The sequence below is a fragment of the Apodemus sylvaticus genome, chromosome 1 (genome assembly GCF_947179515.1).
Source record: "Apodemus sylvaticus chromosome 1, mApoSyl1.1, whole genome shotgun sequence".
NCBI classification, from domain to species: Eukaryota; Metazoa; Chordata; class Mammalia; order Rodentia; family Muridae; genus Apodemus; species Apodemus sylvaticus.
Window position 1 is genome coordinate 194,122,777 of NC_067472.1, and position 26,339 is coordinate 194,149,115.

At 40.8% G+C, this 26,339-nt stretch overlaps 1 pseudogene; it reads right to left on the bottom strand.

The window, feature by feature from the left end:
• Positions 1–23,577: 23,577 nt before the first annotated feature.
• Positions 23,578–25,004, bottom strand: LOC127668215 (zinc finger and SCAN domain-containing protein 5B-like; annotated as a pseudogene).
• Between the last annotated feature and the right edge of the window lie 1,335 nt (positions 25,005–26,339).

Here is a 26,339-nt window from a genome sequence, read left to right on the forward strand (position 1 = left end):
TAGGTACTTGGTTTGGAATTTTACATGGATGGTCCTCTCAGATAGGAAGGACCCTGTCTGGTCTATCTCCAAATTATCTAATCAAGTTTGGCAGCCAGATGTTCTGTCCCCTGACCTTTGTAAGCTCACACTTAGTACAGGAGCACCTTGGGGCATCAAGCATCCTTTAGATATTTCCATAACCTGAGAAATCCCTACACATGGCTGCAACCCTAAATCTGGTTGTGGCAACTTGGTTCAATGTACTCTATTGACGAGAACTGAGTTTTATGTCTACCCTGGGTACCATCGTGGCAGTTGTATAGATAAAAAATGTGAAGGCAAAACAATTTCTTTTCTGTGCCTCTTGGGGCTGTGTAACCACTAGTGATGCATCTTGTAAACCCAGCTCCTCATGGGATTACATCCTAGTAAAACATAATGTTACACCCTCAGCTAGTTTTCAAAAATATGATGAGTCCTGCCCAGCCTCTAATCCCTCTACAAAGGGATGGTGTACACCTTTATGAATTACGTTCACCACCCATGCAAAATCTCCCAATCTACATTGGCAAATATGCTATGAATGGGGTCTTTGCCTCTATGTACTCAGCATTGATGCAGGTATTATTTTCTCTATTAAGCTCCTTAAAGAGCCTTCATATCATTCCCAGCTACTCCCAATGAGACCTAATCCCGTGTTGCTGCCTTGCCCTGTTCCTCCTAAAGGAATTGGCCAGGGCACCACCCGTGCTCCTTCTCTTAAAGGTACCTCCCTACCTTCTGTATTTGCCCTCCAGCCACCAGCTAGGCCATCAGTCACTATTCTGCCTGTACAGCCAGCTCCCACTAAGAATCTTTTACTTTCCTTAGTTAATCAGACTTTTCTTACCTTAAATGAAACTTCCCCTGAACTTGTTGAAGATTGCTGGTTGTGCTACCATTCCCAACCACCCTTTTATGAAAGAATTGCCATTCTCGGTGATCCCCTCCATGCTGATGATGCACGGAACTGCGACTGGGAGAAGGGTGCTTGGCCAGGTCTTTTATTAACCCAAATATCTGGCCTGGGAATTTGTGTGATCTCTATTGGAACAAATGTCCCCTCAGTTTATGCTCACTTGTGTAATGAAACCAACTTCCCCCCTCCTGGCAATTACTTTATTCTCTCCCTGGAGGGAACCTGGTGGGCATGTCTTGATGGCCTTACACCTTGCCTCTCCTCCTCAGTTTTTCAAAATCATAAGAAGGGAAAGAGCCCTGAGTTTTGCATCCTTATTAAGATGGTTCCTTGTTTAGTTTATTATCATTCTGAGGAATTTTTCACCTGTAGGATCAATCTACATCTACTGGAGAATCCACCTCTTTGAGCTGATCCCACATTGAACCTATCTCTGCTGTTACTATTTCTGTCCTACTTAGCCTCGGAGCTGTGGGAGTGGGAACAGGTATTTCTTCCCTTGTTCTTTCTAACTCTAGGTACACAGAGCTAAGTGCAACCATCAATCAAGATGTCCAACGCCTTCAGCAGGGGATAATTGATCTGTCTGACTCTGTTGACTGCCTAGTTGGAGTTGTTCTCCAAAATAGAGGGGGGGGGATTGATCTCCTGTCCCTCCAACAGAGTGGACTCTGTGCAGTTTTAAGAGAAGAATGCTGTTTCTATCCTAGTAAAACGGGAGTTGTCAGAGATAGCATGAAAACAATCAGAAAGGAACTGTAAAAATGTAAGAGACAAAGAGAACAGAAAGAAAGTTGGTATAAAAACTGATTTTCCACCTCTCCATGGCTCACCACACTTTTGCCCAGTATCCTAGGACCCTTTGTAGTTCTATTATTGTTATGTTCTTTTGGACCACGGGCTTTTAAATGCCCCACTGCTTTGATTAAAAAGCAGGTAGATAACTTGGCAGCCAAGCCAATTAAGGAATATTACCATCGTTTGGCTATGGAGGATAGAGAGATAGCTACCCAGCCCCTCAGGGCAGTTACAGAACAGTCCAAATGTCACAATCGAGTGCCCTGCCAGAGAGAGTGTTCCTGTCACAGCCATTCCAGCCAGGACTCCAGAAGGAGCCCACAAGCTGGAAGCACCAATAAACAATAAATTTGCTGAGCAGTTGCTGATGATGGGAAACTTCCCTGGACTTCATCCACCTAAGACAGGGGTCTCTAGAGGCTGGTGGAGTCACCCAAGGACGGGGAAGGATTATGGTTAGCGAGACTGGGATGATCCTAAGACAGGCTCTGCTCCATTATCTTGGTGCCTCGTATGCTTCTCATCAATGGCTCTCTGACTTCTGCTGTCTTTAATACAGAGACAGGGGAGATGCCAGGAGCCATTCTCACAGAGAGCTCAAAAGCCCCTCCACTCAGCCATTTCTTGCCTGATTTCTCTAGGCTGCTTTTAGAAGGAAATGTACTAGTTTAAAGATTAGCCAAGTAAGCTAGATGGTCAGTACATACAGAGCTCACCTGAGTGGGCTTGAACAAACGAAGCTCACCTGTGGTTAACTTACCATAGCAACTCCTTTCCACCTCACCTCCTCATGATCAAAATATGATGCCAAGTCCCTACTGTACCTGCCAAATCTTCACTGAGATTCTGAGAGACAATTCTGGGAAACTGTTCCTGAGAAATTATGCTAGCCCCCTGAGATTGTTCCCTGAATACAATGACTTTCCCCCTTCACCCCTCTCCAAACCTGCTTGCTTGCCTTTATAATGCCTTGTGTAAAAATTAAAATTTGACAGCTTGATCAGAATCAGACTTGCTGTCCGTCTCTCATGTTTCTTGTCACTTGCCTTTCCCTAGGTAGTCCCGGGGACACTGTTGACTGTCTTGTGGGTCAGGAGAAACAGATATAAGAGGAAAACTCATAGCTCTAAATGCCTCCAAAAAACTGGAGAGAGCTTACACTAGCAGCTGGTATCACTCCTAAAATTTTTAGAACAAAAGGAAGCAAATACATCTAAGAGGAGTAGAGAGCAGGAAATACTGAAACTCAGGGCTGAAATCAACCAAATAGAAACAAACAAAAAATCCTATACAAAAAATCAACCAAAGCAGGTTGATTTCTGAGGTTGATTTCAAAGCAGGTGCTGGTTCTCTGAGAAAATCAGGATAGATAAACCCTTAGCCAGACTAACTGGAGTGCACAGAGACAACATGTAAATTAATAAAATCAGAAATGAAAAGGCAGACATAACAAGGGAAGCTGTGTAAATTCAAAATACCATCACATCCTTCTACAAAAGCTTATCCTCAAAAAAATTGGAAGTTTGGGATGAAATGGGCAATTTTCTAGACATATATAAGGTGTCAAAGTTAAAACAGGCTCAGATTAAAATCTAAACAGTCCCATAACCCCTAAACAAATAGAAACATTCATTAATGGTCTCCAAAACAAAAAGAAAAGGACAGGACCAGATGGGTTTAGTGGAGAATTCTATCAGACCTTCAAAGAAGACCTAATACCAATACTATTCAAACTATTCCACAAAATTTAAACAGAACAAACACTACCTAATTCATTCTGAAGCCACAATTACATTTACACCTAAACCACACAAAGACTACAGAGAGAGAGAGAGAGAGAGAGAGAGAGAGAGAGAGAGAGAGAACTTCAGACTGAATCCCCTTATGAACATTGATGCAAAAATACTCAATTAAATTTTAGCCAACCAAATCCCAGAATACATCAAAACGACCATTCACCAAGATCAAATAGACGTCATCCCAGGAACGCAGGGATGGTTCAATATATGGAAATTGATCAATGAAATCCACTACACAAACAAACTCAAAGAAAAAAAACACATGATCACTTTATTAGATGTTGAAAATCATTTTACAAAGTTCAGCATCCTTTCATGTTAAAAGTCTTGGAAAGTTAAGGAATATAGGATCCATACCTAATCATAGGAAAAGCAATATACAGCAAACCAAATGGGGAGAAACTTAAAGAAATCCCACTAAAATCGTGGACTACACAAGGCTGACCACTCTTTCCCTATCTATTCAATATAGTACTTGAAGTTCTAGCTAGAGCAGTTAAAAAACAAAATGAGGTTAATGGGATACAAATTGGAAAGGAAGAAGTCAAATTATAACTATTTGCAGATGATATGATAATATACTTAAGCAACCCAACTTCAGCAACTTAGCAAAGTAGCTGGATATAATATTAACTCAAGCAAATCAGTAGCTTTCCTATACTCAAAGGATAAATAGGCTGAGACAGAAATTAGTGAAATGACACCCATGACAAGAGCCACAAATAATATAAAGTATCTTGTTGTGACTCTAACCAAGCAAGTGAAAGACGTGTATAACAGGAACCTCAAGACTTTGAAGAAAGAAATCAAAGAAGACCTCAGAAAATGGAAAAATCTGCCATGCTCATAGATAGGCAGGTTTCATACCAAAAGCAATGTACAGATTCCATGCAATCCCAATCAAAATCTAAACTCAATTCTTCATAGAGTTAAAAAGAGCAATTCTCAAATTCATCTGGAATAACAAAAAATCTAGGATAGCTAAAACTATTCCCAACAATAAAAGAACTTCTGGTGGAATGAATATCCCCGACCTCAAGCAGTACTAAAGAGCAATAGTGTTAAAAACTGCAGGGTATTGTTACAGTGACAGGCAGGTAGATCTGTGGATTAGAACTGAAGACACAGAAATGAACCCACACACATATGGTCACTTGATCTTTGACAAAGGAGCTAAAATCATCCAGTGGAAAAAAGATAGTCTTTTCAACAAATGGTGCTGGTTCAACTGGAGGTCAGCATGCAGAAGAATGCAAATTGATCCATTCTTATATCCTTGTACTAAGCTCAACTCCAAATGGATGAAGAACCTCCACATAAAACCAGACACTCTGAAACTAATAGAAAAGGAATGGGGAAAGAGGATTGAACACATGGGCACAGGGGAGAATTTTCTGAATGGAACACCAATAGCTTATGCTCTAAGATCAAGAATTGACAAATGGGATCTCATAAAATTACAATGTTTCTGTAATGCAAAGGACACTGTCAAAAGGACAAAATGGCAACTAACAAATTGGGAAAAGATCTTCACCAACCCTACATCTGACAGAGGGCTAATATCTAATGTGTACAAAGAATTCAAGAAGTTAGACTCCAGAGAGACAAATGACCTTATTAAAAATTGTGGTACAGAGGTAAGCAAAGAATTTTTCACCTGAAGAGTTTCTAATGGGTGAGAAGCACCTTAAGAAATGTTCAACATCATTAGTCATTAGGGAAATGCATATCAAAACAACCCTAAGATTTCACCTTGCACCAGTGAGAATGACTAAGATTAAAAACTCAGGAGAAAACAGGTGCTGGCAAGGATGTGGAGAATGGAACACTTCTCCACTTCTTACGGGATTGCAAGCTGGTACAACGACTCTGGAAATCAGTCTGGCAGTTCCTCAGAAAACTGGGCATGAGACTTTGAGTGGACCCTGTTATACCACTTCTGGGCATATACCCAGAGGATTCCCCAGCAAGTAATTAGGACACATGCTCCACCACGTTCATAGCAACGCTATTTATAATAGCTAGAAGCTGGAAAGGACCCAGATGTCCCTCAATGGAGGAATTGATACCGAAAATGTGGAATATTTACATAATGGAACACTACTCAGTTATTAAAAACAATGAATTCATGAAATTCTTAGGCAAATGGTTGGAACTAGAAAATATCATCCTAAGTGAGGTAACCCATTCACAAAAGAACACACATGTAATGCAGTCACTGATAAATAGATATTAACCCAAAAGCTCTGAATACCCAAGACACAGTTCCCAAGAAGACAGAGGGCCTGGTCCTGGAAAGGCTTCGTACAATAATGTAGGGGATTACAAGGACAGAAAAGTGGGAGGGGATTGATTGGGGAACGAGTAGAGGGAAGATGATTTATGGGACTTATGTGGGGGGAACCGGGAAAGGGGAAATTATGTGGAATGTAAACAAAAAATATAGAAAAGAAAAAAGAAAAAATAGATTTACATGGAAAATATTTCAGATAAACATGTTAAAATTGACAATTTTCATGCATAATTAAAGAATAAAGTGATGGGCATGTAAAACATTGCTAAATTAATTGAAATATGAAATAAAAACATTTTATGATAGAATTGAAAATTTACATAGAAAATATTTCTGATAAAATTGTAGAAAAATGTAAAAAAGTTATAATTTAAGAATATTATGGAAAATTTTATATAGATATAATAATCGTAGCCATAAAAGTATTCCTAAGTTGATTGAAAGTAGAATTATAAACATTTTCTGATAAACTTGAAGATTTTCATGGAAAATATTTCTGATAAAATTGAAGAAATGTACAGAAAAACATATTAAAATTAAAAATTATCATGGAAATTATACCGATGAAATGATACATAAGGATAATTCTAAGTTGATTGAAGGTGGAATTATAAACATTTTAAGATAAAATTAAAAAATAAAATATTTCTGGTAAAATTCAAGAAATATATAGACAAACACGTTAAAATTGACTATTTCATGGAAACTTTTACATATGAAATGGTAGATATAAAACCTCTTTCTAACTTAATGGAAGGTGGAATTAGAAACATTGGTGATAAAATGAAAGATTTACATTGAAAACATTTCTGATAAAATAGTGGAAATATATAAATACATTAAAATTGAAGATTATCATGAAAAATCATGCAGATAAAATGGTAGATATTAAAAAAACATTACTAAATTTATCAAAAGTGGAATTGCAAACATTTTCTGATAAAATTGAAGATTTAAATGAGAAATATTTCGTTAGTCTATGTCTTTATATTTGGGAGTTGAGTCCATTGTTTAGAGATATTAAGGTATAGTAATTGTTGCTTCCTGTTATTTTTTATGTTATTTTTATGTTTGTGTGGGTATCTTCTTTTTGGTTAGTTGGACTAAGATTACTTTTGTGCTTTTTCTAGGATGTAGTTTCCCTCCTTCTGTTGGTATTTTCCATCTATTATTCTTTTTAGGGCTGGAATTGTGGACAGATACTGTGTAAATTTAGTTTTATCATGAAATATCTTGGTTTCTCCATCTATGATAATTGAGAGCTTTGCTTGGTATATCAGCCTGGGCTGGCATTTGTATTCTCTTAGGGTCTGTATGAGGTCTGCCCAGGATCTTGTAGCTTTCATTGTCTCTGGTGGGAAGTCTTGTGTAATTATGATAGGTCTGCCTTCGTAATTTACTTGCCCTTTCTCCCTTACTTCTTTTACTATTTTGTTTAGTGAATTTGGTGTTTTGATTATTATGTGCCCGAAGGAGTTTCTGTTCTGCTCCAGTCTGTTTGGAGTTCTGAAGTCTTCTTGTATGTTCATGGGCATAGCTTTCTCTAAGTAAGGGAAGTTTTCTTCTATAATCTTGTTGAAGATATTTACTGGCCCTTTAAGTTGGAAATCTTTGCTCTCATCTATATCTATAATCCTTAGCTGTGGTCTTCTCATTGTGTCCTGGAGTTCCTCAATGTTTTGGGTTACCAGTTTACGCATTTTGCATTTTTTGACCGTTGAGTCAATGTTTTCTATGGTATCTTTACCACCTCAAGTTATGTCTTCTATCTCTTGTATTCTGTTGTTCATGCTTGAATTTATGACTCCTGAATTCTTTCCAAGGATTTCTATCTCAAGAGAAGTCTGACTTTGTGGTTTCTTTATTCTTTCTACTTCCACTTTTAGATCCTGGATGGTTTTGTTGAGTTCCTTCACTTGATTGTTTGTTTTTTTCCTATAATTATTTAAGGGATTTTTGTGTTTCTTCTTTAAGGGCTTCTGCCCGTTGACTCAGGATCGTCTGTATTTCTTTAAGGCATTTTTGTGTTTCCTCTTTAAGGGTTTTTATCTGTTGAGCAATGTTCTCCTGTATTTCTTTAAGGAGTTCTTAAAGTCTTTTTTAAAGCCCTCTATCAAGCATCACGAGATACGGTTTTAAATCCAACTCTTGATTTTCCGGAGTGTTGGGGTATCCAGGACTTGCTGTGGTGGCAGAACTAGGTTCTGATGTTGCCATGTGGTCTTGATTTCTGTTGGTAGGGTTCTTGTGCTTGTCTTTCACCATCTGGTTATCTATGGTATTAGTTGGTTTTGTTGTCTCCGGCTGGAGTTTGTTCCTCCTGTGGGCCTGCAAGCTAATGTCCTTATACTTCTGAGCTCAGAAGAGAAAGCACTGCTGGGGGATCACTCTCTCCTCACAGGCTGTGCACAGAAGGCTATGGATTTTCCCAGCTCCCTGGTACAAATACCAGTGGGAAGACTTCTGTCCCAGCTGTTCCACAGATCTTATGCCCTGTGTGCTCCTACCTGTTCCCCTACAGAGAGAAGGTGAAGATCTCACCTCTGCCTTCAGAAGTGAAAGCACTGCTGGGAGATCACTCTCTCCAGGTGGGTGGTGTACAGAAGGCTTGTAGTCTCCCAGCTCCATTCTTGACTATTTGCTACTGCAGTTTCATAGCATTCAATGATATTTCCTGGCTTCTACAGGAACCAGGTAAGCATCACGTGGACAGGCATTCATGCAAGAAAATAATTCCTAAAGTGGAATATGTGCCCATACAATTTATAATGCTATTTTTTCAAGTACAGAGACCAGTGGTATTCACTATACCAACATGGCATATACTTATACACATAAGTGCACTGTATATTCATCCATAAAATTTCCAACCAGTCTTCTGAATCTTTTTCCTGCATTCCCATGTAATTTTGATGTGAGAAATCTTATACTTACCCAAAATTTTCTGTTTCTGCCACTCCACAAACACTCTTCCCACAAACATTCCTAACAAATATTGATTTCTTAAGTTTTCAGGCTTTTTATACTGCCTGACACTGTCTTCTCCTCCCATATTCTCACATCCATGCCTTTATTTCTTGGTACTTTTTCTGTTTATTCTCTTTCACTCTCTAATCCCCATAGAGACAGACCAATGACAGAGTCTTCTTTAAGATCTACTGTTATTGCTCTGGTACCTTAGCTGATCAGCTATGACTATATGAAGGTTATGTTATAGATTTTCCTTTGCATTGAAATAGTCTCTTGCACAGATCTCCATTTCAAAAGCACACAAATGATTCAATATCAAAGCCTTCCTCATAGAATTCAGTGCCATTCTCACAGACGATCCTTACCTGACTTAGGGTAAGAGAGTATGACTGTGTCTTCTCACATAACAAAACTGTGACAAATCTTGCCAATGGTTTCTGTGTTATATCCTAGTGCAAGTAAAAGCATTTCTTCAAGCCAAATGTAGCCTGACATTGTTAAGAATACTTTGTGAGTTCTACTCCAGGCTTGGGAAGTTCTTCAGCTTGTGGCAAATGATGAGAGGAACATTTAAAATGCAGGCCAAAAATTTTTAACATCCCACAGTTTGTTGTGAATTTCTTTAGTGATAGGAAGAGACAGATGTTGTAACCTAAAGTCATAAGCTCTGTTAAGCAATTGTGAATTCACTGAGAGATTATGCTAGAACATTTGTGAGTCAGAGTTCCTGACCTGAACTAGAAACTCAATTGCAAGTACTATGACATAAAAATGGGGTTTAATTTAAAATGATGTTAAATGTAATTTAACTTTCAGTAATGGTTTTAATCATGCAGTAACATTACAGAGATTGGAGTAGATTGGATCCAAATGTTGATATGTGCAATTCTTTTTGTGTGTAATTATTATTTCACAAAATTAAAGAGTATATTGTGAAACTCTTTACTGATGAAACAAATAGATGTTGTAACCTAGATTCACAGATTCTATTAAGCAATTGTGAACTCATTGAGAGTTCATGCAACAACATTTGTGAGGCAGAGTTTCTGACCTGAACTAAAAACTCAGTTGCAAATATTATGACATAAAAAATGGGTTTTAATTTAAAATGAATTTAAATATAATTTAATTTTCAGAATGGTTTCAAATGTGCTGTAAAATTGAAGATATTGGCATAGATTGGATCCACAATGTTGATGTGTGCAATTCTTTTTGTGTGAAATAATAAAAATAATTATTATTACTATTATTATTATTATTTATAATCAAGTCATTGCCCTCCCTCCTGGTTCCCAGTCCCACACTTACTCATCCAATTCCTTCTCCTTCCTGTCTCCAAGAGCATACTCACCCATCACCAGACCTTCCCCCTCCCTAGAGAATCAACTCTCACAGGAATTAGGCACATCTTTTCTCACTGAAACTAGGCCAGGCAGTCCTCTGTCCTATATGTGCCATGGGCCTTGGACCACCTCTTTTGTGGTGCCTGGTTGATGGGTCAGTGTCTGGGAGCTCCCAGGGTTCCAGGTTAGTTGAGATTGCTGGTCTTCTTATGGGGGTCACCCTCCTCTTTGTCTTCATCCATCCATCCCCCAATTGAACCATAGGGAGCTTAACTTCAGTCCAATAGCTGGCTCTAACTATCTGCATCTGTCTCAGTCAACTGTTAGTTGAGTCTCTTAGAGGAAATCCAGGCTAGACTCCTATCATGTCTTGGCTGAGTGGTAGTAGACTTCACTGTGTCTGCTTGTTCTTCTTAGAAAGATTTGTCTCTCATTGACACACAGGCATTTTCTTTGTCCAGTGGCTAGTTACTTGTAACTGAAGCAATTCCATATGGATGATATTGGAGATCATCATTGTCTTTGTAGTGGAATGGGAGTACTCTGAGAAGCAGACATGTCTATTAGTCAAAAGATATTTTAATAATGAAAGAATTTTAATTGCAATATACAGTGGATCTCTGAAGGTTTTTAATATAAACTATCTAAATTGTCAAACATTGTTTACCCTTTGCTATTAACTGTTTGAATAACTTAGAAAGCATTTATTGTAATTTGCTAAACTAGTATCTAATGCAACCATGAGTTCAACTATTAATTTGTATTTACCTTTTTAAATTGTCCACTGACCACTGAATAATTTTTATTGGACATTTTCTTTATTTACATTTCAAATGTTATCTCCTTTCCTGGTTCTACCCACCAAAAACCCCTATCCAATCCCGCCTCCCTATGGTTCTATGAAAGTGTTCCCTCAACCACCCACCCACTCATATCCTCTGCCCTCCCATTCTTCTACACTGGAACATCAAACCTTCACAGTACCAAGGACCGCCACTCCCACTGATGCACAACAAGGCCATCCTCTACATGTTTAGCTGTAGCCATGGGTCCCTCCATATGTACTCCTTGGTTGGTGGCTTGGTCCCTAAGAGCTCTGGGGGAGGCATCTGGTTGGTTGATATAGTTGTTCTTCCTGTGCATGGGATCCTGCATGGAAATCAACTTAGCAATTTCTCAGAAAATTGGAAATGCTTGTATATCAAGACTTAGCCATAAGTCCGTAACTACTCCTGGGAAAATAGCCAAAAAATGCTCTACCATCCCACAAGGATGCTCAGTCAACTATGTTTTTATCAGCTTTGTTCACAATACGCAGAAACTGGAAACAACCTAGGTATAACTCAGCTGAAGAATGAATACAGAAAATGTGGTCTATTTACACAGTGGAGTGCTATTTCACCATTAAAAACAAGGAGTCCTGAATTTTACAGGCAAATGGATGGAACTAGATATTTTCATCCTGAGTGAGGTAACTCAGACCCCAAAGAACAGGCATGTTATGTCTTCACTTAGAAGTAGCTCTTAGTCATAAAATGCAGGAGAACCAAGCTACAATCGACAGACTCTACAAAGCTAGATAACAAGGTGTGCCCAAAGGAGCATGGCTGAATCTTTCTAGAATGGTAAAGAAAATATAGAGTGGAGGTCAGTAGAAGGAAGGAACTGGGTAGTAAAGAAAATTGGAAGGAGAGTAAGGATGGGGAGATCATATAGAGAGAGAGCTAAGGAAAGAGAAAGATCACCAGTGGGAGAAATCTCTAGGACATGCCAAAACCCTGTGATGGAGTGAGGCTCTTGAGATTCCATACAGTGAGGGATATGTATCCTGAAGTTTCCACTTCCTGTTTTCAGGCAAGACTCCCAGTGGAAGTACAAGGACAGCAACCCAAGTACAAACCCAAAATGTCTCCTGCTACAAAAAGGGCAAGGACAAAAGGTAAAAGTAAGGGAATGGCCCACCAGTGACTGCCCCTAACTGAGCACTTTCTCATGTGCAAAAACCAATCTCTAAGATTGTTAATGATACTCTGTTCTCTTTACAGACAGGAACCAGTAAATTGGTCTCTTAGATGCTCCACTCAGGAGCAAATGGAAATAGATGCCAAGACTCACACCCAAACATTAAGCAAAGTTTGGAGAGTCTTATTTTAAAGCTGGGAGTACTGAGGAACCCAAAGAGTACATGGACTCCACAGCAAGACCAACAGAATCAATTAACCTTGCCCATTGAATGCTGCCAGAAACTGCATCACCGACCAAAAAGTAAGTGAGCCTGGTTTGGACCCAGGCCCCCTGCATCTAGCAGATGAACAGTTCAGTCTTCTTATAAATCCCCCCAAAATTGAAGCCAGGGATGTCCATGAGCCTGGTTCCTGTCTACCTGTGGATCCACTGCCCCTAAATGGACCACCTTGTCTGACATCAGTAGAAGAGGATGCACCAAGTCCTGAAGTAACTTGGTGTGCATGGGTAGGAGATGATTGGGGAGATTAGTTGGGAGGTGATACCCAGAGAGGGACTTCCCCTTCTCTGACGAGATAAGGGAAAGTGGAATGGTGGGAGAACTTCCATGAAGGGGTAATGGGAGAAGAGGAAGAACTGGTATTGTGTTATAAAGTAATATTTTTTAGAAACTTTCTTTTTAAAATATGTTACATTCTGATATAACAGATCATTTTTTGATGGGAGAAGAAACAAGAGATTACAACAGAAAGAAGTCAAGATTCTATAGTTTTTGTTGAAATCTTATTTCTTAATTTTGTAACCAGATATGGCTCAGTGGATAACAGCATCTGTTGCTCTTCCAGAGGATCCAGAATGCATTTTTGTTACCTATACATCATTCTCGGCTATCCGTAACTACAGTTTCATGGCATTCAATGATATTTCCTAGCTTCTCCAGGAACCAGGTATGTGTGATGTGCACAGACATTCATGAAAGCAAAATAATCCCATATAAAAGTAAAATGAATTTAGACCATGTTTTTCAGGCAATTAATTTGTTTATTTACCTCCTGGTTAAAGCGTCCCCTTCTCTTCTCTCCTTCCTGCTCCCTCCTCACCCATCCCCTCTCCCAAAATTCTATCTATTTCTACTCAGAGATTGGTGAGGACTCTCGTGGATACCAACCCAACATGGCCTGTCAAGTTGTAGTAGGACTAGGTAGATGTTCTACTGAGGCCACACAAGGCAGCCAAGTTAGGTGAAAGGGATCAAAAGACTGGAAACAGAGGCAGAAATATCCCTTACTCCTGCTGTTAGGAGACTCATGAAGGCAACCCAAACAGTTTTCTCATATGTGTAGAAGGCCTAGGTCCAACTTTATGGACCTTCCTTGCCTCTCAATGTAAATGAGTTATCCCAAGAAATTTAAGCTAATGAAACTCCACCCTAAGAAGAACCTCTGCCCATTTTAAACATTTATATAGTCCTTGGTCAACTGAATAAAAAGTATACACTGTTTTTCTGAATATTATCAAATAGATCTGTTTCCTTGGTTGACATCCAAAAGAGATGTAATACTGAAGATCTCTAACTTTGAAGAAATCTAACACTGAAGAGCTGGAAAACTGAAATATCTGGAGAAGATCCTCCACACTTGGAATTTGCTGCTGAACTGAGATCCTGCTGATCCCCCTACTCAACACTTTTTCTTTCCGTCCCAGCATGCATCTGCGTCTGAACACCTCAAAGGAAGAAGTAGACCATAGATCCTGAGTCTGCTCCATTCTTCCCCACCTGATCTGCAGCACTGATCTTACCTTGGATATGACTAAAAGAACGGAAGTAGACGGTATTATTTCCACAGTGACATTGTCTTTTACCATACAGAAGCTTTTCAGTTTCATGCTGTACAATTTATTAATTCTTTCTTTATTTTTTTAATTATTTTATTCGATATAATTTATTTACATTTCAAATGATTTCCCTTTTTCTACCCCCCCACTCCCCGAAAGTCCCGTAAGCCCCCTTCTCTTCCCCTGTCCTCCCAACCACCCCTTCCCACTTCCCCGTTCTAGTTTTGCCGAATAATGTTTCACTGAGTCTTTCCAAAACCAGGGGCCACTCCTCCTTTCTTCTTGTACCTCATTTGATATGTGGATTATGTTTTGGGTATTCCAGTTTTCTAGGTTAATAACCACTTATAAGTGAGTGCATACCATGATTCACCTTTTAAGTCTGGGTTACCTCACTTAGTATGATGTTCTCTAGCTCCATCCATTTGCCTAAGAATTTCATGAATTCATTGATTCTAATGGCTGAATAGTACTCCATTGTATAGATATACCACATTTTTTGCATCCACTCTTCTGTTGAGGGATACCTGGATTCTGGCCAGCATCTGCCAATTATAAATAGGGCTGCTATGAACATAGTAGAGCATGTAGCCTTATTACATGGTGGGGAATCCTCTGGGTATATGCCCAGGAGTGGTATAGCAGGATCTTCTGGAAGTGAGGTGCCCAGTTTTCAGAGGAACCACCAGAATGATTTCCAGAGTGGTTGTACCAATTTGCAACCCCACCAGCAGTGGATGAGTGTTCCTCTTTCTCCACACCCTCTCCAACGCCTGCTGTCTCCTGAATTTTTAATCTTAGCCATTCTGACTGGTGTACAATGAAATCTTAGGTTGTTTTGATTTGCATTTCCCTAATGACTAATGAAGTTGAGCATTTTTTAAGATGCTTCTCCGCCATCCGAAGTTCTTCAGGTGAGAATTCTGTGTTTAACTCTGTACCCCATTATTTTAATAGGGTTGTTCGGTTTTCTGGAGTCTAACTTCTTGAGTTCTCTCTATAAATTGGATATTAGCCCTCTATCTGATGTAGGATTGGTGAAGATCTTTTCCCAAATTGTTGGTTGCCGATTTGTCCTCTTGATGGTGTCCTTTGCCTTACAGAAACTTTGTAATTTTATGAGGTCCCATTTGTCAATTCTTGCTCTTAGAGCATACGCTATTGGTGTTCTGTTCAGAAACTTTCTCCCTGTACCGATGTCCTCAAGGGTCTTCCCCAGTTTCTTTTCTATTAGCTTCAGAGTGTCTGGCTTTATGTGGAGGTCCTTGATCCATATGGATTTGAGCTTAGTACAAGGAGACAAGGATGGATCAATTCGCATTCTTCTGCATGCTGACCTCCAGGTGAACCAGCACCATTTGTTGAAAAGGCTATCTTTTTTCCATTGGATGTTTTCAGCCTCTTTGTTGAGGATCAAGTGGCCATAGGTGTGTGGGTTCATTTCTGGATCTTCAATTCTGTTCCATTGATCCTCCTGCCTGTCACTGTACCAATATCATGCAGTTTTTAACACTATTTCTCTGTAGTATTGCTTGAGGTCAGGGATACTGATTCCCCTAGAATTTTTTTTGTTGCTGAGAATAGTTTTCGCTATCATGGGTTTTTTGTTGTTCCAGATGAATTTGATAATTGATCTTTCTAACTCTGTGAAGAATTGAGTTGGGATTTTGATGGGTATTGCATTGAATCTGTATAGTGCTTTTGGCAAAATGGCCATTTTAACTATATTGATTCTACCAATCCATGAGCATGGGAGCTTTTCCCATTTTTTGAGGTCTTCTTCCATTTCCTTCTTCAGAGTCTTGAAGTTTTTGTCATACAGATCTTTCACATGTTTGGTAAGAGTCACCCCAAGATACTTTATACTGTTTGTGGCTATTGTGAAGGGGGTCATTTCCCTAATTTCTTTCTCAGCCTGCTTATCCTTTGAGTATAGGAAGGCCACTGATTTGCTTGAGTTGATTTTATAACCTGCCACTTTGCTGAAGTTGTTTATCAACTGTAGGAGCTCTCTAGTGGAGTTTTTTGGGTCACTTAGGTAGACTATCATGTCGTCTGCAAATAATGATAGTTTGACTTCTTCCTTTCCAATTTGTATCCCTTTGACCTCCTTATGTTGTCGAATTGCCTGAGCTAGTACCTCAAGTGCAATATTGAAAACATAAGGAGAAATGGGGAAGCCTTGTCTGGTCCCTGATTTCAGTGGGATTGCTTCAAGTTTCTCTCAATTTAATTTGATGCTGGCTACCGGTTTGCTGTAAATTGCTTTTACTATGTTTAGGTATGGGCCTTGAATTCCTGTTCTCTCCAAGACTTTAAGCATGAAAGGATGCTGAATTTTGTCAAATGCTTTTTCAGCATCCAATGAGATGACCATGTGGTTTTGTTCTTTGAGTTTGTTTATGTAGTGGATTGCATTGATGGATTTCTGTATATTGAATCAACCCTGCATTCCCGGGATAAAGCCTACTTGATCACAGTGGATGATCGTTTTGATGTGTTCTTGGATTCGGTTGGCAAGAATTTTATTGAGTATTTTTGCATCGATGTTCATAAGGGAAATTGGTCTGAAGTTCTCTTTCTTTGTTGGATCTTTGTGTGGCTTTGGTATCAGCGTAATTGTGGCTTCGTAGAAGGAATTGGGTAGTGTTCCTTCTGTTTCTATTTTGTGGAATAGTTTGAAGAGTATTGGTGTTAACTCTTCTTTGAAGGTCTGGTAGAATTCTGTACTGAAACCATCTGGTCCTGTGCTTTTTTTGGTTGGAAAACTTTCTATGACTCCTTCTATTTCTTTAGGCATTATGGGACTGTTTAGATGGTCTAGTTGGTCCTGATTTAATTTTGGTATTTGGTATCTGTCAAGGAAATTGTCCATTTCCTCCAGATTCTCCAGTTGTGTTGAGTACAGTCTCTTGTAGTAGGATCTGATGATTTTTTGGATTTCCTCAGTTTCCGTTGTTATATCTCCCTTTTCATTTCTAAGTTTGTTAATTTGGATATTTTCTCTGTGCCCTTTGGTCATTCTGGCTAAGGGTTTATCTATCTTGTTGATTTTCTCAAAGAACCAGCTCCTGGTTTGTTGATTTTTTGTATGGTTCTCTTTGTTTCTACTTGATTGATTTCGGCCCTAAGTTTGATGATTTCCTGCCTTCTACTCCTCTTGGGTGAGATAGCTTCTTTTTGTTCTAGGGCTTTCAGGTGTGTCATTAAGCTGGTAATGTATGCTCTCTCCATTTTCTTTTTGGAGGCACTCAGGGCTATGAGTTTTCCTCTTAGTACTGCTTTCATTGTGTCCCATAGATTTGGGTATGTTGTGTTTTCATTTTCATTGTGTTCTAAAAAGTCTTTAATTTCTTTCTTTATTTCTTCCTTGACCAAGGTATCATTGAGTAGAGTATTGTTCAGTTTCCACGTGTATATGGGTTTTCTGTTGTTTCTGTTGCTATTGAAGACCACTTTTACTCCATAGTGATCAGATAGGAGGCATGGGATTAGTTTGATCTTCTTATATTTGTTGAGGTCTGTCTTGTGACCGATTATATGGTCGATTTTGGAGAAGGTACCATGAGGTGCTGAGAAAAAGGTATATTCTTTTGTTTTAGGATAGAATGTTCTATATATATCTGTTAAATCTAATTAGTCCAAAACTTCAATTATTTTCATTGTGTCCCTGTTTAGTTTCTGTTTTCCTGATCGGTCCATTGAGGAAAGTGCAGTGTTGAAGTCACCCACAATTATTGTGTTAGGTGCAATGTGTGTTTTGAGTTTTAATAAAGTTTCTTTTAAGAAAGAGGGTGCCCTTGCATTTGGAGCATAGATGTTCAGGATTGAGAGTTCTTCTTGTTGTATTTTTCATTGACCAGCAAGAAGTGTCCCTCAGAGTCTCTTTTGATGACTTTGGGTTGAAAGTCAATTTTATCTGATAATAAAATGGCTACTCCAGTTTGTTTCCTGAGACCATTTGCTTGTAAAATTGTCCTCCAGCCTTTTACTCTAAGGTAGTGTTTGTCTTTGACCCTGAGGTGTGTTTCCTGTAAGCAGCAAAATGTAGGGTCCTGTTTACATATCCAGTCAGTTAGTCTGTGTCTTTTTATTGGGGCATTAAGTCCATTGATGTTAAGAGATAGAGAATATCATACTAAGTGAGGTAACCCAGACTCAAAAGGTGAATCATGGTATGCACTCACTAATAAGTAGATATTAACCTAGAAAACTGGAATACCCAAAACATAATCCACACATCAAATGAGGTACAAGAAGAAAGGAGGAGTGGCCCCTGGTTCTGGAAAGACTCAGTGAAACAGTATTCAGCAAAACCAGAACGGGGAAGTGGGAAGGGGTGGGTGGGAGGACAGGGGAAGAGAAGGGGGTTTGCGGGACTTTCGGGGAGTGGGGGGGTAGAAAAAGGGAAATCATTTGAAATGTAAATAAATTATATCGAATAAAAAAAAGAGTTAAAAAATGAGATATTAAGGAATAATGATTGTTACTTCCTATCATTTTTGACGTTATTTTTTAAATTTGATTGCTTAACTTCTTTTGGGTTTGATGAAAGGTTACTATCTTGCTTTTCCAGGGTGAAGTTTCCCTCCTTGTATTGGTGTTGTCCTCCTATTATCCTTTTTAGGACTGGGTTTTTGGATAGATATTGGGTAAACTTGGTTTTGTCATGAAATATCTTATTTTTTCCATCTATGGTGATTGAGAGTTTTGCTGGATATAGTAGTTTTGGTTGGCATTTGTGTTCTCTTAGAGTCTGCATGAGATCTGCCCAGGACCTTCTAGCATTCATAGTCTCAGGTGAAAAGTCTGCTGTGATTCTGATAGGTCTTCCTTTATATGTTACTTGGCCTTTTTCTCTTATTGCCTTTAATATTCTTTCTTTGTTTAGAACATTTGGTGTTTTGAATATTATGTGATGGGAAGTATTTCTGTTCTGGTCCAGTCTGTTTGGAGTTCTATAGGCTTCTTGTATATTCATGGGCATCTCTCTCTTTAGGTTAGGGAAGTTTTCTTCCATAATTTTATTGAAGATATTTGCTGGTCCTTTAAGTTGTAAATCTTCACTCTCATCTATGCCTATAATCCTTAGGTTTGGTCTTCTCATTGTGTCCTGGATTTCCTGGATATTTTGGGTTACAAGCTTTTTGCATTTTGCATTTTCTTTAACTGTTGAGTCCATGGTTTCTATGGAATCTTCAGCATCTGAGATTCTTTCTTCTATCTCTTGTATTCTGTTGTTGATATTTGCATCTCTGTCCCCTGATTTCTTCCCAAGGCTTTCTATCTCCAAAGTTGTCTCCCTTTGAGTTTTCTTAGTTGTTTCTACTTCTGATTTTAGATCCTGGATGGTTTTGCTTAGCTCCTTCACTTGCTTGTTTGTGTTTTCCTGTAATTCTTTAAGAGATTTTTGTGTTTCCTCTTTCATGACCTCAGCCTGTTGACCAAAGTTCTCCTGTATTTCTTTAAGTGTTTTTTGCGTTTCCTCCTTGTTGGCTTTTGTATTCTCCTGGATTTCTTTTAATGATTTTTGTGTTTCCCTTGCAAGGGCTTCTAACTTTTGATCCATTTTCTCCTGAATTTCTTTAAGTATGTCCTTCATGTGTTCCTGTACCAGCATCATGACCAGTGATTTTAAATCCAAATCTTGTTTTACTGGTGTGATGGGGTATCCAGGACATGCTGGTAGAGGATATTTGGGTTCAGATGTTGCCATATTGCCTTGATTTCTGTTAGTGACGTTCCTGCGTTTGCCTTTTGCCATCTAGTGCTCACTGGTGTTACTTGGTCTTGTCAGTGCTGGACTCACCAGTGCAAGCTGCCCCTTCCCTGTTGGCCTCTGGTGCACAGCTTACCCCCTGCACTGCCTGTAGACAGGGTGCTGCTTCCCAGGCTGTTCAGATCCCAAAGCAGGCACCCGAAGGCTCCTGCTGGGGCCTGCTGGATTCACTGGAGCACACCGACTTCTCCCAGCTGGCCGCCCGGAAGCCCCTCTAGCCTCTTGCAGGACCTGCAGATGTGGTGCGGCCGCCCAGGCTGATCTGGATCCGGAAGCAGAGAGAGTTGAGCTGAGGGCTTCTGCCTGAGGCCTTGCCCCAGATTGTGTCTGTGGACCAGATGGAGCCCGTGTGCACCCCCAGGGAGAGCAGATGGTGTATGCTGCTGTGACCTCCCCTGTGTTCTGCTCACTCCGCTGGGCAGCCTATCCCCCAACCGGGCTGGCGCACACAAGGTTAGCCTGGCCGCCCAGGCCCTGAGTTCAGGCAACAGCCTGGGAGGCCAAGGTCTGAGCAAAGTTCCCCTAGGGCTGTGACTGTTAATTGGGTCTGCCAGGTGACCTGGATGGCGGGCGTGCACGCCCGCGCTCCCTGAAAGCGCCGGGAGAGTCTGCTGTGCTAACAACCTCCTGGGCGGGTTGACTCACAGATGGCCCACCTAGCCGCCCAGTTCTTGGGGTCAGTCCTGTGCCTTTTGGGGCCTAGACCCCCACTTTGTTAGCCTCAGGCTATGCCCGTTATGGCTCTGCCCGCCAGAGCTCTCTGTCGTCCTGCAGGCAAAATGGCGATGCGCGGAGGCCCAGGCAAAAAACCTCCTGGCTGGGTTGGCACCCCGATGGCCCCCCGAACAGCCCAGGGCCTGGGTGCAGGCCAATGCCCGTCGGGCTCAGACCCCCGTGGTGTTGGCCTCAGATTATGTTTATGTACCTCAGTCTGTCCGATGTCTCTAGAGTCCAAAACCAAGATGGAGATGAGCCACTCCAGAACTGGAGGCCGAGTTCTGAAGTGGCTTCCGTGCAGTGAAAGGCGCCGCACAACCGCAGCTGCTTGCCGCCCGGCTGATCAGCGAAGGTCAGTGGTCGTGGGCGCAGGGCCTAACTGGACCCTGTGTCGCCTTGGTTCCACTGCTGATGGCCCTTCCCCTGGACCAGCCACTGCTGCACTGGTGCCGCCGCCGCCGCCGCTAATTCTTTATTTTTAATGCCTGAGCTATTGATGTTAAGTTTGTACAGGTCTTACACTTGCCTAGGTAGTGTTACACAAAGATATTTTTTTTCTATTTGTAGCTTTGTGTGTTCCATTAGTTTTGTTCTCAGCCTATTTATTGCTTGTATGAATGTGGGCTACTGATTTTTTTCACTTATTTTTGTATCCAGGCACTTTCTGGAAGGTGTTTATCAGTTGAAGGAGTACTCTAATATAGGATTTGGAGTCATTTATGCACACTACCCTATCCTCTGCAAAGAATGATACATTGATTTATTTCTTTCCAATTTGTATTCCTGTGATGCACTTGATTATTTTTATTGCTCTAGGTATAATGTCAAGTTTTATATTGACTAAACATGGAGAGACTTGCCTTGTCCTTGATCTTAGTGGAATTGCTTCAAGTTTATCTCAATGTAATTTGAGGTTGGCTATTAGGTTGCTGCCTTTTGCCTTTACTGTGGTAACACATGTGCCTTGTATCTTTGATATATGGACTTTGAAGCATCACCTGCCACAGCACACCATCTCCAAGTGGCGCAGGAAGCCAGATATCCACCCAGCAGCCAGCACTGAGGAGGCAGATAGCACAGGTGAGACTGGCCCTGCAGCACAGAGGACCCTCTTTGGAGGCCTCTGGCAGGAGCCTTCCAGTTTCTGCCTCCAGATTGAGAACACCCCCTGCCACAGCACGCCATCTCCAAGTGGCCTAGGAAGCCAGCTATACACCCAGTGGTGTGGAGGAGACAGCTAGCACAGCCTGCATCCAGAGTTGTTTGGAGCCACAGAACCACATACCCAAATAAAACTACAAGAGAGTGAGTCTCAGAGGCCATCTTTGCTCCTGTGACTGTGTAGCAGATTGGTAGGCAGGGATTAACAAAGTAGAGGATCATTTGGGACACACCCCACCAGGACCCTGACTGCACCCAGGAGCTCCGCAGTGTCACAGCCAGCCAGCTGGGCACCTACCCTTCCCGGGCATCATCTGCCCTTCAGGGAGGCGGTTAGAGGGCATCCCGTGCTTAGAGGTGAGATGCCACCATATTTAAACCTGTGACTATGTGGAGGAGCAGACTGGTAGACAGAAATCTCTCGAGTAGAGGACTACTTGGAATGTGCACTGCCAGGACTCTGCCTGCACCCAGGAGCTCAGCAACAACACAGCCAGGCAGCTGGGAACATACCCTGCAGGGAGCCATCTACCCTAGAGCGAGGTGGGTAGAGGGAGTCCCATGCTTAAAGGTGAGGCCCTGCCATCTATGCTCCAGTAACTGTGTAGGGGGCCAGAATAGTAGGCATGGATCAACATAGTAGAGGTTTGCTTAGGACACACCCTACCAGGACTCCACCTGCACCCAGGAACTCAGCAGAACCACAGCAATCTGTGCCAGGGGAAAGCAGGTCACCCAGTGTTGCTGAGATAGGCTTGCAGGCACACAGGGGAGAAGCACCATCCAGTGACAGCTGGACCAACTAACACCAGAGATAACCAGATGGCAAAAGGAAAACGTAGTAATGTTACTAACAGAAATTAAGGCAATATAGCAGCATCCAAACTCAATTTTCCCACAAAAGCAAGTTCTGGATACCCCAACACACCAGGAAAGCAAGATTTGGATTTAAAAATCACAGGTCATGATTCTGATGGAGGGCTTTAAGAAGGACATAAAAAAACCCCTTAAAGAAATACAGGATAGCACAAGTAAACAGGGAGAAGCCCTTGAAGAACTAAAGGAAAACAAAACGAAAAAAATGAAGAAATTGAACAAAGCCACCGAGGATCTTAAGAAGGAGATAGAAACAATAATGAAATCATGAGGGAAATGTAATAAGGACATGTGCTCCATTTAGCCGCCCTATTTATAATAGCCAGAAGTTGGAAAGAACCCAGAAATCTCTCAACGGAGGAATGGATACAGAAATGCAGCATATATATATATATATATATATATATATATATATATATATATATATATATATATATATACACAATGGAGTACTATTCAGTCATTAAAAACAATGAATTCATGAAATTCTTAGACAAATGAATGGAACTGGAGAATATCATCCTGAGTGAGGTAACCCAATCACAAAATATCACTCAGTGTATGCACTCAGATATTAACCCAGAAGCTCAGAATACTCAAAAACAATTCACATATCAAATGATGCCCAAGAAGAAAGAAGGAAAGGCCCCTGGTCCTGGAAAGGCTCAGTGTAGCAGTGTAGGGGAATACCAGGACAGTGAAGTGGGAAGAGTTTGATTGGGGAACAGGGGGGCGGGCTGAGGGCTTATAGGACTTTCAGGGAGGGGGGGATCCAGGAAAGGGGAAATCATTTTAAATGTAAATGAAGTGTATATTGAATAAAAATAATAAAAAATAAAATAATGAGACCCTGTCTCAAAGTAAATTAGTAAATCAATGAATAGATGGATAACTTAAATGAAAATTTAAATCATTTAACTTTTAATATATGTGTTCTAACCCTATCTCAAACAAATGAAAACCTATGGGGCACAGTGAAACAGCCCACTAATGAGCACTGTACAATGACCATGAAGTGAAATAGGGGCAACCCAGCCTCTATTTCTCCAGGAAAATACTTCAATCTCAGTCTTTCCTGGTTGGCAAAACTGGATCCAGAATTACACAGACACCTTTATCAAGTGGGTCTTCATGTGTTGCTTCCCAGTCCCCTGCTGTCAGAAAGCAACATTACACTTCTTACAGACTTTACACTTCTTTACAGAACTTACAATTCTTTACAGAGTCTCAAATCACAATGGATGTGAATCTGGACAGTGAGGTTGCCCTTGTGGCTGAAGCCATCTTCCACAATCCTTACACAACTAAGGCTTCTCCTTCATGTGGACCCAACTGAGACCCCACAGGGTGCACCTGTGGGCAGACTGCACACATGTAAGACTTCTCTCTAATGTGGACACACTGGTGGACTCTCAGGTAAGAGGACTGTAGAAAAGTCTTGTGGCACAAGGTGTACATGCAGGGTCTCTCTCCTGTGTGTGACCTCTGGTGGAGGTCAAAGTGAGACTAGTAATAAAAAAATCCTCTTCTTGCATTTGGTACACTGAAACTGAATCTGGCCGGCAAGATTGTTAACTTGTTATACAGGCTGTGGATTAGCAGGCTGTGGGTTAACAGCCTGAAGCCCATCTTCTGTATTGCCCATATAAAAGCTCACTCCTTGGGAAGTGGGTAAGTTATAACCACAAAGACGCTGAAGATCTCTATTCAAGGTTAAATCTCTTTTCAGAATATGGGTGAAGATGGTACAGCATCCACAACAGTGTCTTCTTGGGGCAGCACAGCATCCTTTACTCTGAGAGAAGCAGTTTGCACTCACCAGGATCCAGTGTTGGATGAGGGTCCTGACCAACAAACAGAAATATCTCTGCCTCTTCCCAGTCAGGAACTGAGTTCCTTCCAAGCTCTGCTCAGGTCTCAGGTAGTATAGCTGCCTCCTCTCAGGAATTACTCCCAGCAAAATGTCCTTTTCCCGGCTGATGGATGGCTCATCAGTCTGTGAGAGGTTCTGCCGCACCCAGGCGGCCTGTGTGGAGAGATTCCTCACTCTTATTTGATAGGGGTTCTTGGGACAAATCCATATGGTCACATTTATCCCCTATGGTTTCAACTTTCCCAATGCTGGGATCCCAAAGGAGGTGTACCTATCCTTGGGAATAGATTATGCACCAAGTGTGGCATTTTCCATCCCTCAGCATCTTTTCCAACTCTTTCCAGCTCTTCACTCCACTCTCCTTCACTAAGGCCTGCAGCTCTGGTGGCATGCAGATTTGGAACTGCTACAACACCAGCAGATCCAGAATCTCCTCATTGCTGTTCACATCTGGCATCAGGCACTGATAGCATAGCTTGGAGATACTTCTGAGATCCTGGATCAGGTTGGACCCTTCCAAGGAAATGAAACATCAGAACTTCATGTGCCACAAATGGGGTTGTAGTTTTGCTTTTCTCCATGTTTTACCTGGGATAGTAGTAATAGTGACTGCCATGATCTAACAAGGCTGTCTGATGGCACATTCATAGCCATATCTGGGGTGAATATTCCCCTTGGTCTAGGAAAATTTGAAGTGATTCCTATGTAAACCAACCTGTCCATTTTGCCAAAGAGATAGCCTTGATGTTGGTCCAGGCGCCTTGCTAGTCCTGTCTTCAAGCCCACAGTCTCCTGTCTTCCCAGATCTCTCTGCAAAGTGCTGGTTCTCTCCCAGTTTTTGGATTTGTTTTTTTTTTTTAAATATATATATAATTTTTCAGAATACTTTATGTTTTTTTATTCAATATATTTTTATTTGCATTTCAAATGATTTCCCCTTTTCTGGCTCCCTACTCCATGACAGTACCATAAGCCCACTTCCCTCCCCCTATTCCCCCATCCACCCCTTCCCACTTCTGGTATTCCCCTATACTGCTGCACTGAGTCTTTCCAGAACCAGGGGCCACTTCTCCATTCCTCTTGGACATCATACAATATGTGGATTATGTCTTAGATATTCCACGTTTCTAGGCTAATATCCACTTATCAGTGAGTGAATACCATGATTGATCTTTTGAGACTGGGTTACCTCATTTAGTATGATTTTTTCCAGATCCTGCCATTTGTCTAAGAATTTCATGAATTCATTGTTTCTGATGGCTGAATAGTACTCCATTGTGTAAATATACCACATTTTTTTGTATCCATTCCTCCATTGAGGGGTAACTGGGTTCTTTCCAGCTTCTGGCTATTACAAACAGAGCTGCTATGAACATAGTGGAATATGTGTCCTTATTGCATGCTGGGGAAATCTCTCGGTATATGCCCAGCAGTGGTACAGCAGGGTCCTCTGGAAGTGTCATGCCCAGATTTCCGAGGAATCACCAGACTGATTTCCAAAGTGGTTGTTCCATCTTGCAATCTCACCAGCAGTGGAGGAGTGTTCCTCTTTCTCCACATCCTCGCCAACACCTGCTGTCTCCTGAGTTTTTAACCTTAGCCATTCTGACTGGTGTGAGGTGAAATCTCAGGGTTGTTTTGATTTGCATTTACCTAATGACTAATGATGATGAACATTTCTTAAGGTGCTTCTCTGCCATCCGAAGTTCTTCATGTGAAAATTATTTGTTCATTTCTGGGTCTTCAATCCTATTCCATTGATCCGCTTGCCTGATATTGTACCAGTACCATGCAGTTTTTATCACTATTGCTCTGTAGTAGAGTTTAAAGTCTGGGACATTGAATCCCCCTGAAGTTCTTTTACAGTTGAGAATAGTGTTAGCTATCCTGGGTTTTTTGTTATTCCAGATGAATTTGAGAATTGCTCTTTCTAGTTCTATGAAGAACTAGGTTGGGATTTTTATGGGAATAGCATTGAATCTGTAGATT